Consider the following 13,930-nt stretch of genomic DNA (forward strand, 5'->3'; position numbering starts at 1 on the left):
GAAAGGTGGGGGAGTGGGGCGAGTGGCTTTATTAATAATATGATTCTAAAAATATTTTCAGTAACTTTTTATTTTAACCATTCATATGACAATCTAGTCAAGGTTCTTCCTCCACCTCCCCCAGGTACTTAATTGTATTGTTTATTTCTGTCAATTCTTTGAGGTTTGGATTAGAACCTTTAAAGACATAGTCTATTTTCTCAGATTCTTATGCTATATGTGAAAACTTATGACTATTTCTTTGTGATTTTCTTTTCATAATTGCTTTCCTGGAATCATATCTAATGACTTTACAACAAGCAAAGAAGATATGCGTTAAAAAAAAAAAGAAAAATTCCAAGGCTGAGTGAGGTGGCATGTGCCTGTAGTCCCAGCTACTAGGGAGGCTAAGGTAGGAGGATCCCTCAAGCCAAGAAGTTGGAGGGCGCAGTGAGATATGATTGTATCTGTAAATAGCTGCCACACCCCAGTCTGGGCAACACATTGTGACCTCATCTCTAAAAAAACAAAAATTTCCAAAGATATATTATTAGTTGAATTCCCCTTCCTGCTCCCAAGAGGCATACAACATCAGATTTTTTCCATGAAGTATATACATCCCCATATGATACATTAACATACAGTGTGGAGGCAATTAATATTTTATTGTTTCTTAAATAAAAGCCATATCATTAAACTGAGTTCCTTTTGAAAGGCTAATTAAATGCAGGCAAATAACTAAAAAATTAAATAGAAGTTTCCATTATTAAATAACAAGAAGGAAAATATGGTAAACTGTTGATGTATTAGAAAAAGTCATTTTTATATAACTGATTAGTTGCATCATTTTAGAATAAAATCGTAAAGAAAAAGAAAAAATGATACACGGCAAAATCAAACTGTTCAAAATGTACTTAGTAATTTTTATTTCTCTCTTGGATTTTTATATTAAGAAAATATAATGTGGCTCATAAATTTATTTGTTCTCTTTGTATGCATTATGCTTTATATAAAACAAGTCTACAAAATAAATGAGGAATATTTAACATGAAACTTTAAATATATCTGCGAACATCATTTATGAGGTTAGTCATGCTCTGTTACCAATTTTCTCTGAGCATTTATTAAAGAATATCTTTTGTTTTAATTTGGCCCGGTCAAAGCAGTTTAGAGACATTTACAGTGATGAGGAGGGAGCTTCAATTAACTTTCATTGCTGAGATATTTTATGTGCATGTATTATAATACAACAGGGCAATTACCTAATACCTTTTGTGAAAGAATTCTAATAAAGAAAGAAATTGATTTATACATAATAAAATTCAAGCTCTTCATTTCATTTCTTATCTAATTTTTATTATTACAATAATTGTAAACTCTTATTTTGAGAGCAGTGGAAAAAGCTTCTAACTTACATATAACATTGAAAAAATTTCATTATAATAATTTATTTTAAGATGAATTTATAGGCAAGCTACAGTTATAAAATTACATACTCTTCAAAGATATTATATACAATGTAGTGCTGAGTTTAATTTATTTTCTAAAGAGATTAGATGAAAGGTTTTAAAGTTGATTTATATATGTCTAATTCTAAATACTATTGAATCAATGGGAAGATATTTTCTGGACTTTTCTGTTTACTAAATATTAATTTTTAATCTGCCATTTTAAATTATAATCAATGAGCTGCTTTTAGTTTAGTAGGAAATATGTATTTCTTCCTGAAAGTAACTGATGAAAAAATAAAGTGAATGCTTTTAAAATCACTTGAAAGTTTGGAAACCTCAAAAGTTGTTTTGAATTTACGAGAAGTTAAAGTTACTCTCAAGTTGTTCTTCCTTTTCTTCTCTGGCTCAGGGAAGAGCCAATTAATGTCAACAGTGTTGGCTGTATTTGCAGCATGGACTGTTGTCTTCTTGGAGCCGATGTGAAGTGAAGGCTACTTTAAGTCAAGACTGTGAAAGAAAAGAGATTTGAACATATTTGCTCTCTCCTCATAGATTTGTTTCTACCTCCACCCCCTCAAGCTTCAAGGAAGGTGTGAAGAAAAAGTATATTGTTTATACCGGATACTTCAGAGCAAGAAGGGAAGCTGAAAATAGCAGCTTAAAAAATTGTGACAGTTTTCCCTTAATGTAGATATTTAAAACTAAAATTTCCTCATCAGATTTTTATCCTCCCCCTATTAATTAAGGTAGAATAATTATTCTTTGTGTTTATTTAATGCTAACAAATCACAATATGAACACGCATGCACACACACACATTCCACACACACATTCCACATCTAAAATACGTAATAATAATAATGAAAATATATTATTTTTCAACAAAACTTCCGTTTCCTAAGCGCTTATATATAATCAACATATACAGTGTTATATGTATATAACGTGTGTGTGTTATATGCATATGTTTTCATTTGGTAATTCGGCAATTGTATGAGTAAAACCTTAATGGGAGATTCTAAAAATAATACTTGGAGTAAAATTAACATCTGGTTAGGGTTTTTCCACACTATCTTTTCACATTGGCAGTACAGCTAAGAATCTGCATGGACTAGAAGCAAAAGAAGGAATGCCATGACGTGTAGTATAATGATCAACGGCAAAGAAAGTGGGCATTGGTGCTGACGAAGGTGGCAGAGAAAGCCCCTTCAAAGGGATCAGAGGTGACATCCTCTCATCGTGGCTCCCCTGGCAGACCAGCAAACACCATTGTACTGATTCTTTCTTTTCCTCTCCCTCATCACCTAAAATACCCCTCTCTTTTTCTGTCTTCTGGATACCAAGGTTTTGTTTTACTTCTTCCCTCTCTGGGCACTCTTTTTCAGTCCCTTTCATTAGTTCCACTTCCATTGTTCATCTCTGGAATGCTGGGAGTTATTAACTATTTTTCTGAGAGTTCTTCCATTACCCAGCTATACTTTCTCCATGGACAATTCATTTGCTCCATGAATATCTGTAGGCAAACAACCCCCAGCTCTAAACCTTCAGTCCAGACTTTTTGTCTCAGTTCTAGGCTCTTGTGCTTGAGGGTGAGCTGAACATCTTCACTTGGCTGTGTCCCTGAATGTGTCATTCTTCATCCTTCTCACCTCCCCTTCTCTCATATAGTGATGCTCACCACTTCCTGTTGGTTTTCTCTCCTAAACAATTCTTGAATCCGTTCCTGAGTTTTTATTCCCCTAGATGAGCTGTCAGTAAACCCTGACCTGAAGATCAGATCTGACCTGCTTGGCACCTGTTTTTGTGAATAAAGTCTCACTGTAATATGGCCGCATCCATTTGCTTATGTATTGCCTATTGCTGTTTTCTTTCTTTCTTTCTTTCTCTCTTTCTTTCTTTCTTTCTTTCTTTCTTTCTTTCTTTCTTTCTTTCTTTCTTTCTTTCTTTCTTTCTTTCTTTCTTTCTTTCCCTTCCTTCCTTTCTTTCCTTTCTTTCTTTCTTTTCCTTCCTTTCCCCCCTCTCTTCCCTCCCTTCCCTCCCTCCCTTCCCTTCCCTTCCCCTTCCCCTTCCCTTTCCCCTTCTCCTTCCTTCCTTCCTTCTTTCCTTTCTTTCCTTCCTTCCTTCCTTTTCTTCTTCTTCCTTTCTTTCTTTTTTCTTTCTTTCTCTCTTTCTCTCTCTTTCTTTCTTTCATTCTTTCTTTCTTTTCTTCTTTTCTTTCCTTTCTTTCCTTCTTTTCCTTCCTTTCCTTCCTTTCCCCCCTCTCTTCCCTCCCTTCCCTCCCTCCCTTCCCTTCCCCTTCTCCTTCCCCTTCCCCTTCTCCTTCCTTCCTTCCTTCTTCTTCTTCTTTCTTTCTTTCTTTCTCTCTCTTTCCTTCCTTCCTTCCTTCCTTCCTTTCCCCTTCCTTCCTTCCTTTCCCCTTCCTTCCTTCCTTTCCCCTTCCTTCCTTCCTTCCTTCCTTCCCTTCCTCCCTTCCTCCCTTCCTCCCTTCCTCCCTTCCTCCCTTCCTCTCTTTCTCTCTTTCTCTCTTTCCTTCTTTCTCTCTTTCTCTCTTTCTCTCTTTCTCTCTTTCTCTCTTTCTTTCTCTTTCTTTCTTTCTTTCTTTCTTTTCTTTCTTTCTTTCTTTCTTTCTTTCTTTCTTTCTTTCTTTCTTTCTTTCTTTCTTTCTTTCTTTCTTTCTTTTCTTTCTTTTCTTTCTTTTCTTTCTTTTCTTTCTTTTCTTTCTTTCTTTTCACTCTGTTGCCCAGGCTAGCCTGGGCTTATTGCAACCTCTGCCTCCCAGGTTCCAGTGATTGTCCTGCCTCAGCCTCCCTAGTGGTTGAGATTACAGGTGCCTGCCACCTTGCCAGGATAATTTGTATTTTTAGTAGAAATGGGGTTTTGCCATGTTGGCCAGGATGGTCTTAAACTCCTAGCCTCAAGTGATCCACCCACTTCGGTCTTTCAAAGTGCTGGGTTTACAGGCATGAGCCACTGCGCCTGGCTCTATTGCTGTTTTATTGCTACAACCACTGAGCTGAATTTTGGTGATAGAGAACATGTGGCTCACAGAGCCTAAAATACTTACTCTCTTGCCTTTTAAAGAAAATCAGGCTTGCTGCATTCTGATATGGAGAATGCTCACACACAGGGTCACCACAGGGACTCACCTTAGTGATTTCAACGCCCTCCTAGAGAGACTCCCTGCTTACCTTCCCAAATTCAGTTCTCCACAACACAAAGAGAGTCATTATATCTAATTTTCACCATGTCACTCATTAGCCCTTCAATGACTCCCCCTTTCCTTTGGGATAAATATCCAGACTTCTCAGCATGGTCCACAGACCCTTGTAGGAGCTAGTCCTTGCCCTGCTTCTTGCGCACCTCACTGTTCCAACTGCATCAGGCCGCTTACCTCTGGACTACAGCCACATATTTCTTTGCTCCAACAGAGCCCCTAGATCAGATATCATGCCTCTAGAAACCTCCCATGAACACCAACATCTGAGATCGGGGCTTCTCTTCTGTGCTTGGACAGCTCTGTGTGGTTCCTTCAGTAGGCCCTTCGCTCTGAATGGAAAATGCCTGCTTGCCACTTGTGATGGTTTATCTAAATGTGTCAACTTGGTTAAAAGCACTTGGTTAAACACAGATACTTGGTTAAACACCAGTCTAGGTGTTGCTGTGAAGGTATTTTTCAGATGAGATTTACACTAAATCAGTAAACTTTGAGTAAAGCAGCTTACCCTCCCCAATGTGTATGTGTGTATGCCTCATCCAATCTGCTGAATGTCTTCAAAGAAAATAGGTTGGCCTCCCCTGAGGAAGAGGGAATTCTGTCTCCAGATTGTTTTGAAACTCCAACGGCAACATCAACAACATCAACTCTTCCCTGGGTCTTCAGCCTGCCAACTTACCCTGCAGACTGTAGACTTACCAGTCTCCAGAATCGTATAAGTCAATTTCTAAGTATCTATTTCTCTCACTCACTCTCTCCATCCTGTTGCTTCCTATTCTCTGGAAAACCTTCAGTAGTCCCCCTCTACGCATGTAGAGTATATATTTCATGCAAGCAGGGGCATGTCTGTCTTGCACATTACTAATGCATGCAAAACTACCATGGTGCCTAGAATATAGTAAATCCATTTTCTATAGGGACATAGTAACAGAAAACATATGGTAAAAAAGGAAAATGGATAAAATGAGAAAAAAAATGGATTTATATGTAATCTCAGAGCCACTAAAGACAGGTCTCTGTGGAGGCAAACTGGGGTCCCTGAATAGACTGCAGATCCCTGGTGAGAGAGGTGCTCCACCAACACCATTTCTCAGGATACAGCCTGAGCGTTGGGCCCATGACAGTGAGGAACCATGAATGAAAATCTTTCTATCTCTCACAATAGCATGAATGAGAGAAACACACCTATAAGACGTGGGTTTTGCTCACTGCATGCACTAATGTGCACAGTGAGGTGGAGGTTTTTTTAAAAAAAATACAAATGGGTCTTGCTATGTTGCCCAGGCCTCAATCAATCATAAACTCCTGGCCTCAAGCAATCCTCCTGCCTCAGCCTTCCAAAGTACTGGGATTACTGGCCTGAGCCACCATGCCTGGATGTGATGGAGTGTTTTATTGCTGCAGTTATTGTTATTAGTAAAAATGATTGCTCTAACACCACGGTAGGAACATTCGTTGGCAGGTCAACTACTCTCAGAAGCGTTAGTGACGGGCTCCACTGACAATGGCCATATTCCAAGAAGCTGATCACCTGGCGAACTGGATTAAATACACTGACATGATGTTAAATTCACATGGTGCCATCGTAATTGTAATTTCCATCATGACGTGGAAGGGACGTACGTTAATAGGGACACTATATTGAACAAAACATATTCACAGTGTCCCTGTGAACATAGTGTGCCTTCCACGCCATGATGGAAATTACAATGAGCATGTGGTCTCTAAAATAAGTTCCCAATTTATACACACTTTTCTGTTTGTTTGATTTTCCATATCTGCTCAAATCTGACCTGCCCAGGTCCTCTTAACAGCTATTTTCCACCCAAGAATTTAACCAGGGTATTTGCCATAAGAGACGCATTCTCTGGGGCTCCATTGCCGTAGATATCATTCTTTCAGACTTTTGCTCATCTGATTTAATCACTTACTTCATTTAATACACACTTATGCATGGTATTTATTACGTACCAGGCATCGTTCCAAGTATTTTACTAAAGATTAATCAATATTATTTATTACTTAGCAACACCACTAGATAAACACCACAATTATTCACATATAAAAGAGAAAAGTGAGGCACATAAAAGTCAGGTAAGTGGTCCAGATTCCTGCAGCCAGTAAGCAGGAGAAGCTGCATTCATCCCATGGCTGGGAACCAGAGTCCAGGCTCTAAGGAAGCCCCCTAGGCTGCCTCTTTGTCATTTGGCTTCAGCTCTATGCCTCCTTCCAGCTAAACTGCAGCAGATCACCCTTCTAGCTTTGTCTGGGCTGGACTCTATGGACCTTTGTGGCATGCCCAGTAGCCTTAGGCCAAGTCGTCTCATTTCTAGGCCTTTCCATTTAGACCTAGTCCTGGCTCTCCTACTTGGCTCACTGGTCAACCCAACCAGCTGGCCACACTCCAAGATAGGGAGAACGGTCCTGTGGGTAGTACTTGGCCATGTCAAAGAAAGTAAGTTATTCTCAAGAAAGACAGAGGGACATGTGATGAAGGAAAATCACCAGAACTTACGTTGAATATCTTGAGTCACATCATTGAATGAAATGGGGTTCATTTGGAAGTTGAAGTATTTGACAAATCAGGCTGAACAATCACTTTCACGTCTAAGAAAGAGAGACAGAGCCAGGATATCTCTGTTAATGGGTGTTTAATGTCACAAAGACAGAAAAAATCTCAGCTGATGTAGTGACCCAGTGACCATCAGTGTCCTGCCAGGCTCATGACTCAGACCCACTAAGGGACCCTGACCGCCTTCCTTTCCCCCCGGCGCTGCCAGCAAATCTGTGGCTGCTCGGCCTCCGTGACTCCTGGATCCTCCCCACCCTCCCTACCTCCTGCTTTCTGTTTCCTGATGTCTTCCACTTTCCCAGGCTTCACATGAAATGTTAAATTGGCTTCTGTTAGGGGAATGAGACTCTGAGTCACTCATTTTTTCTACTTCTCTCAACATTCTGCACTTTATTAGGGGAACATATATTCTATTTTATAATTCAGAACCATTGGAACATGGCAGGGGCGGTTCAATAAGTACGCTTATTCTTTGCATCAGGCTGTGTACGTGACCGTTCCCAAATATTTTCAGAAGGAATTCTAGATTATAGATTTCATTGCTAATACTTGGAACTGAAAAAAGTGGAATCTGACCAGTTTCACCAGATTGAACCTTATTTATCTCCCCTGTCCTGAGCGTTAACTATCTTTCCTCCAGGTTTCTAGGCTTCCCTTGAGAGAGCCTGGAGGAGGGGCTCTCTGACCCTGAGACAAAATCCATCGCAGCAGTGCACTGTGCAGATCGCAACATTGCAAACACAGCGCTGTGGTGAAATGAGGCGGCTCTGAAGAACTCCACTGTTCGTTTCAGTTTCTCCTGCCGCTTTCAAGAATCCACAGTTTCCTTAGGCTTTATAGCAAAAGAGTGCTGCAGGCAACATACTGTGGTTTTTTTAAAATATAAAAGAGCATGCCCACAGAAACATTTTCATGCACTTTATATTTTTTATTCTTAAAATCAGTACTGGGATGTGTTATGTATTTATTGGTTTGCTTGCTGTGTGTGTGTCTTACCAAAATGAGAATGAGGCCTTTTTTCACTATTGTGTGCCTGGCACATAGTAAGGGCTCAATAAACACGCGTGTATGTGTGTGTTGGGGGGGAATTAGCTAATGAGTATAGATAGGCATCAAATCAGCGCACATTCTCAACGAGATAGTATCAGTTCTTGGGAGGGGAAAATCGTCTGTTGATGTAGAAAGTACAGATATACATACAGTAAATAAATACACAGCATATCTGTGGCATTAACATTTCATGGTGGAAAATGATTAGGAAAAAAATACCTGAAATGGCTCCTTGGGGAGGGGGAGTGGCGATAATGACAAAGCGGTTGAGAAAAACATTGAAATAGAAATTGAGATGAATGTATTCTAATGGCTTTCTTTTCTTGTTAACCTGCAGATGCATTCATACCATATACAGTCTTATTGTGGAAGTAAGAACTTGATTGCAATTTTTAACCAAAAAGTTTGGAACTTTATATTTTCTTTAAATATGGAGAAGTAATTTTCATTTCAAGGACAAATTAATTATAGACCTGCTATAATTTTCAGGGAGGAGCTTTATTTTCCTTGCAAAGCTCTGGCATGAATTATACCTAGCAATATCAGGATTTTAAAGTGTAACTTAAAAGGATGAAAGAGGGGTGTTTTGGTGGCTTCTCTTTCCCTTATGTATCTCTCTCATGTACCACATTCCTATTAAGCACAGTATTCTGAAGATCACTCACTGTTTTCTATTGCAACCTGCAATTCGAGAGTTAAGAAAACGTCCTGTTAATTAATTTCCTAAGCGCCTCTTATCAGTACACAGGCAAACTGTCAAGCTCATTTTAAAGAAATATTTTTGTTTCAGGTATTAGTCACTTCATTGATTTCCCAGTGTATCTTAGGGAATGGTGGAGTATGATAACTCTAGTTCTGGTAGATATCTAAGAGGCAAGAAAGTGGATTAGGCAAAAGTGATGAATAAAAAAAGAGAAGACAAGTTGTATGATTCTAATTTCATATGTGCACAGAGAAAGAATAGGCTTTCAAAATGGAAATGGAAATGCAAATTAAGTAATGTCGTAGGAAATAGGTTCTAGTAGCTTTCTGGAGTCTATAATTTACTTAGAGTGCAATGTCCACACGTGTGTGAGTGTGTGTGTGTGTGTACACAGGCCTGCGTACAATCAAATGCCTCAGAAGACTTCTCAGGTATCGATAACTCATAAACAGGTGATCTTGCGGTGGGGAATATTGTTCTTGCAGTATGCTCTGGCTTATTGATAGCTTCTACTTTTTGTAACTGGGGTAGTTAGAATACTCCCCAAAGATGCTCAGGCTGTGCTTCCTGGAATGTGTAAATATGTCAGGTTACAAGGCCAGGGGACGTGTAGACTGTAGATGAAATTAAGCATGTTAATGGGCTGATCAGGAGGATAATCTTATCCTAGCATATCTTAGATTATTCAAGTGGGCCCAATGTAACTGCAAGGTCCTTATCAGTGAACGAGGGAGTAGGAAGAAAGAAGCAGAAGGAGGCTGGAGCTTAGTCATCTGGTGGTAGCGCCAATGGAGCCAAGAATCACAATAAGGAGATGGGAAGATGCGACTGGCCATGCTGCCCTAAGGATGGAAGGGGCCTTGAAGCAAGGATCCGCAAACACGACAGGTGGGAAAACAAATTCTTCCCCAGGCCCTCCAGAAAGCAATGCAGCCCTGCCAACTCCTTGCTTCCAGCTCAGCAAGAGCTGTGCTAACCTACATAGTTTTCTCAGTGATTCTTCCCGCAAGAATTATGGCAAGAATTATGATGTCCACTTTACAAATGTGGAACCTGAGACAGAGATTTTAAGTTGCTTGTCCAAATACTCAGAGCTGATGTCAGTGCCGCACTGAAACTCAGGTGTGCCTGACTTGTGGAATCTGCCTTCTCTCCTCTGTAGGGCAAGCTTTCTTAGATGAAGAAGCCAGACATGGAAGACACCATTGGAAGTATTTGATACACACATGCCTTTCTTTGAGACCAGTTAACAGGTTTGTTGAGTTGTTTCTTTATTAATTTATTTTTCAATGCCAGTTTATAGGGTACTTAAATACAATAGTTGCTCAATACATGACTATCGGAAGAATGAAAATATAAATAAGTCAGTGAATACATTTGGTTGCTTCTCCAAAGAGATAAGGTCTTATAGCCAGAATCTCTGTGATTCTCAAGAATCACAGAGAACAAAATGATTGGATCTATGAGTCACCAACTTTCTGAAATTTCCTGAGTTATTCACTCATGTATGTTATGATAGTTCTGAAATTTGCTGAGTTATTTCTGAAATTTCTTGGGTTGTTCACTCATGTATGTTACAATATCTCTGAAATTTCCTGAGTTGTTCACTTATGTACGTTATGATACTATATTTTAATGCTTCTGAGGGAGCTTTGGCTAAACACATATATGTGTGTGTCTCCTAGATTTTGAATTCCTTGAGGAACTGGACCACTTCTTCCTTATTGCTGGGTACCAGGTACCTCGTATGCATAATATGAGGCAGCATTACAGCAAAGCCTTCAGGAGTTATCCTTTGCTCTGAATAACACCAGAAAGAGCATCCAGTGGAAAGATGTTGTGTGACTCTTGGAGTCAAAGGAAGGACTGACCAACCAGGCCATGGGAAGCCAGCCAGAGCAGCTTGGAAATCTCGCCACAGGGGTTCTTTGGCTCTGTTGATGCTACCACCGGATGATGAAGCTCCAGCTTCTTCCTTACCCCATGGTCTTTGCTCAGCATTCAAATTCCCAGGAGAACACGGCTCTTGCAGCTTGGGTTACAAGATACCTCTGGGACCATTGGCTCTATCATGTGGAAGGCGGAAGACATAATTTTCCACGGAAAGTGGGGATACCAGAAGAAAAGGCAAATAAGTCCTGGATAGATCAAAATTATAAATGTTTATTGGAGTATGGGAAATACAGATTCAAACTGTACCTTTTCTATCCATTATTTGTGTAACTTTAATTTACTTGAGATTACTTTCTCCCACTCTAAAATGAAAATTATATTAGTTTCTTCCTTATAGTGTTGTTGTGAGAATTAAATGAGATAATAGAGGCAAATCTTGGAGGTATTGTGGGTTCAGTTCAAGACCACTGCAATAAAGGGAATATTGCAATAAAATGAGTCACACAACTTTTTTTTGGTTTCCTAGTGTGTGGAAAAGTTTGTTTATACTATACAGGAGTCCAATAAGTGTGCAATAGCATTATGTCTAAAAAACCCAATGTACATACCTTAACTAAACAATATTGCTAAACAATGCTAATAATCATCTAAGTCTTCAATAAGTCATAATCTTTTGGCTGGTGGAGGGTCTTGCTTCAATGTGATGACTGCTGACTGATTGATGTGGTGTGTGCTGAAGGTTGGGGTGGCTGTGGCAGTTTCTTAAAGTAAGAAAATAACAAAGTTTGCTGCATACATTGACTCTTCATTTCACAAAAAAATTTATCTTAGTGTGTGATACTGGTTGATAGCATTTTAGGCACATAGAACTTCTTTCAAAATTGGAGTCAGTCCTCTCAAATCCTGCTGTTGCTTTATCAACTATTATACACTTGTGTAATAGAAATTCTTGGTTGTCATTTCAACAATGTCTACAGTATTTTGACCAGGAGCAGATTCTATCTCAAGAAATCCCTTTCTTTGCACATGCATAAGGAGCAACATCTCATCCATTTATATTTGATCATGAGATTACAGCAGTTTAATTGCATCTTCAGGCTTCACTTCTGCTTCTACTTTTCTTGCTATTTGTACCACATCGGCAGTGACTTGCTCCACTGCAGTCTTGAACTCCTGAAAGGCATCCATGAGTTGGAATAAACTCTCAAAATCCTGTTAATGTTGATATTTTTACCTTCTCCCATAAATCATGAATATTCCTAAGAACATCTAGAGAGGTGAATCCTTTCCAGAAGGCTTTCAATATACTTTGCCCAGCTCCATCAAAGGAATCACTATCTATGGCAGCTAACGTCTTATGAAACATGTGTCTTAAATAGGAAGACTTGAAAGGTGAAATTATTCCTTAATCTATGGGCTGCAGAAAGGATGTTTTCTTAGCAGGTATGAAAACAACATTAATCTCCATGTACATGTCCATCAGAGCTCTTGGGTGACTAGGTGCATTGTCAATGAGCAGTGATATTTTAAAAGAAATCTGTTTCGTAGCAGTATGTCTCAACAGTAGGCTTAAAATATTCAGTAAAATGTACTGTAAACAGATATGCTGTCATCCAGGCTTTGTTGTTTCACTTCTAGAGCACAGGGGGAGTAGATTTAGCATAATTCTAAAGGGTCCTAAGATTTTTGAAATGTTCAGTGAGTGTTGGCTTTAACTTCAAGTCACCTGCTGTGTTAGCTCCCAACAAGAGGGTCAGCCTGTCCTTTGAAACTTTGAAGCCAGGCACTGATTTCTGCTCTCCAGCTATGACAGTGCTAGATGGCATTTTCTTCCAATATTAGGCTATTTCATCTACATTGAAAATCTGTTGTTTAGGGTGGCCACCTTCATCAGTGATCTTAGCTGGATTTGGATAACTTGCTGTAGCTTCTACCTCAGCATTTGGCTGCTTTACCTTGCAGTTATATGTTGTGGAGATGGCCTCTTTTCTTTTTTGAGATGGAGTTGCACTCTTGTTGCCCAGGCTGGAGTGCAGTGGCTCAGTCTCGGCTCACTGCAACCTCTGTCTCCTAGGTTCAAGTGATTCTCCTGCCTCAGACTCCCAAGTAGCTGGGATTACAGGCGTCTGCCACCACATCCAGCTAATGTTTTTTTTGTTGTTGTTGTTTTTTGGGTTTTTTTTTCGTATTTTTAGTAGAGATGGGGTATTACTGTGTTGACCAGGCTGATCTTGAACTCCTGACCTCAGGTGAGCCACTCACCTTGGCCTCCCAAAGCACTGGGATTATAGGTGTGAGGCACCATGCCCGGCTGACTTCTTTTCTTAGGTCCTATTAACCTACCTCTGCCTGCTTCAAACTTTTTTCCTGCAGCTGCTTCTTCTCTCTAAGCCTGCTTAGAATTGAAGAAAGTTAGAGCCTTGTTCTGGACTGGGCTTTGGCTTAAGGGAATGTTGGATGATATGATCTTTTCTCTAGATCACTCAAACTTTCTCCGTATCAGCAATCATGCTGTTTCACTTTCTTATCATTCATGTGCTCCCTGGCATGACACTTTTAATGTCCTTCAAGAACTTTTTCTTTGCATTTGCAACCTGGCTAACTGTTTGGTGCAAGAGGGTCGGCTTTCATTCCACCTGGCTTTTGATATATTTTCCTCACTAAGCTTAACTGTATCTAGCTTTCGATTTAAAGTGAGAGATGTACAACACTTTCTTCCACCTGAACACTTAGAGGTCATTGTAGGGCTATTAATTCTCCTAGTTTCAATATTATTTTGTCTCAGGGAACAGGGAGGCCTGAGGAGATGGGAGAAGGAGATAAGAACAGCCAGTTGTTGGAGCAGTCAGAACACACACATTTATTAATGAAGTTTACTGTCTTATATGGGTGTGGTTCATGGTACTCCAAAATGATTACAATAGGCACATCCAAGAACACTGATCACAGATCACTGTGCCAGATATCATAATAATGAAAAAGTCCAAAGTATTGTGAGAATTACCAAAATGTGACCCAGAAGAACAAAGCGAGCACATCCCTTTGGAAAAATGGCACCAATAGACGTG

At 39.6% G+C, this 13,930-nt stretch overlaps 1 long non-coding RNA gene across 1 annotated transcript in view; it reads left to right on the forward strand.

The window, feature by feature from the left end:
* LOC105485335 (uncharacterized) overlaps window positions 1–11,334 on the forward strand; it is a 37,362-nt gene extending 26,028 nt beyond the window's left edge. The window contains exons 3-4 of the long non-coding RNA XR_989497.3: window positions 10,132–10,222; window positions 10,655–11,334. This is a non-coding gene — a long non-coding RNA (uncharacterized lncRNA). The remainder of the gene's footprint in view (window positions 1–10,131; window positions 10,223–10,654) is intronic.
* Window positions 11,335–13,930: the final 2,596 nt, after the last annotated feature.

This window comes from Macaca nemestrina, chromosome 16, assembly GCF_043159975.1.
Source record: "Macaca nemestrina isolate mMacNem1 chromosome 16, mMacNem.hap1, whole genome shotgun sequence".
Classification (NCBI taxonomy): domain Eukaryota; kingdom Metazoa; phylum Chordata; class Mammalia; order Primates; family Cercopithecidae; genus Macaca; species Macaca nemestrina.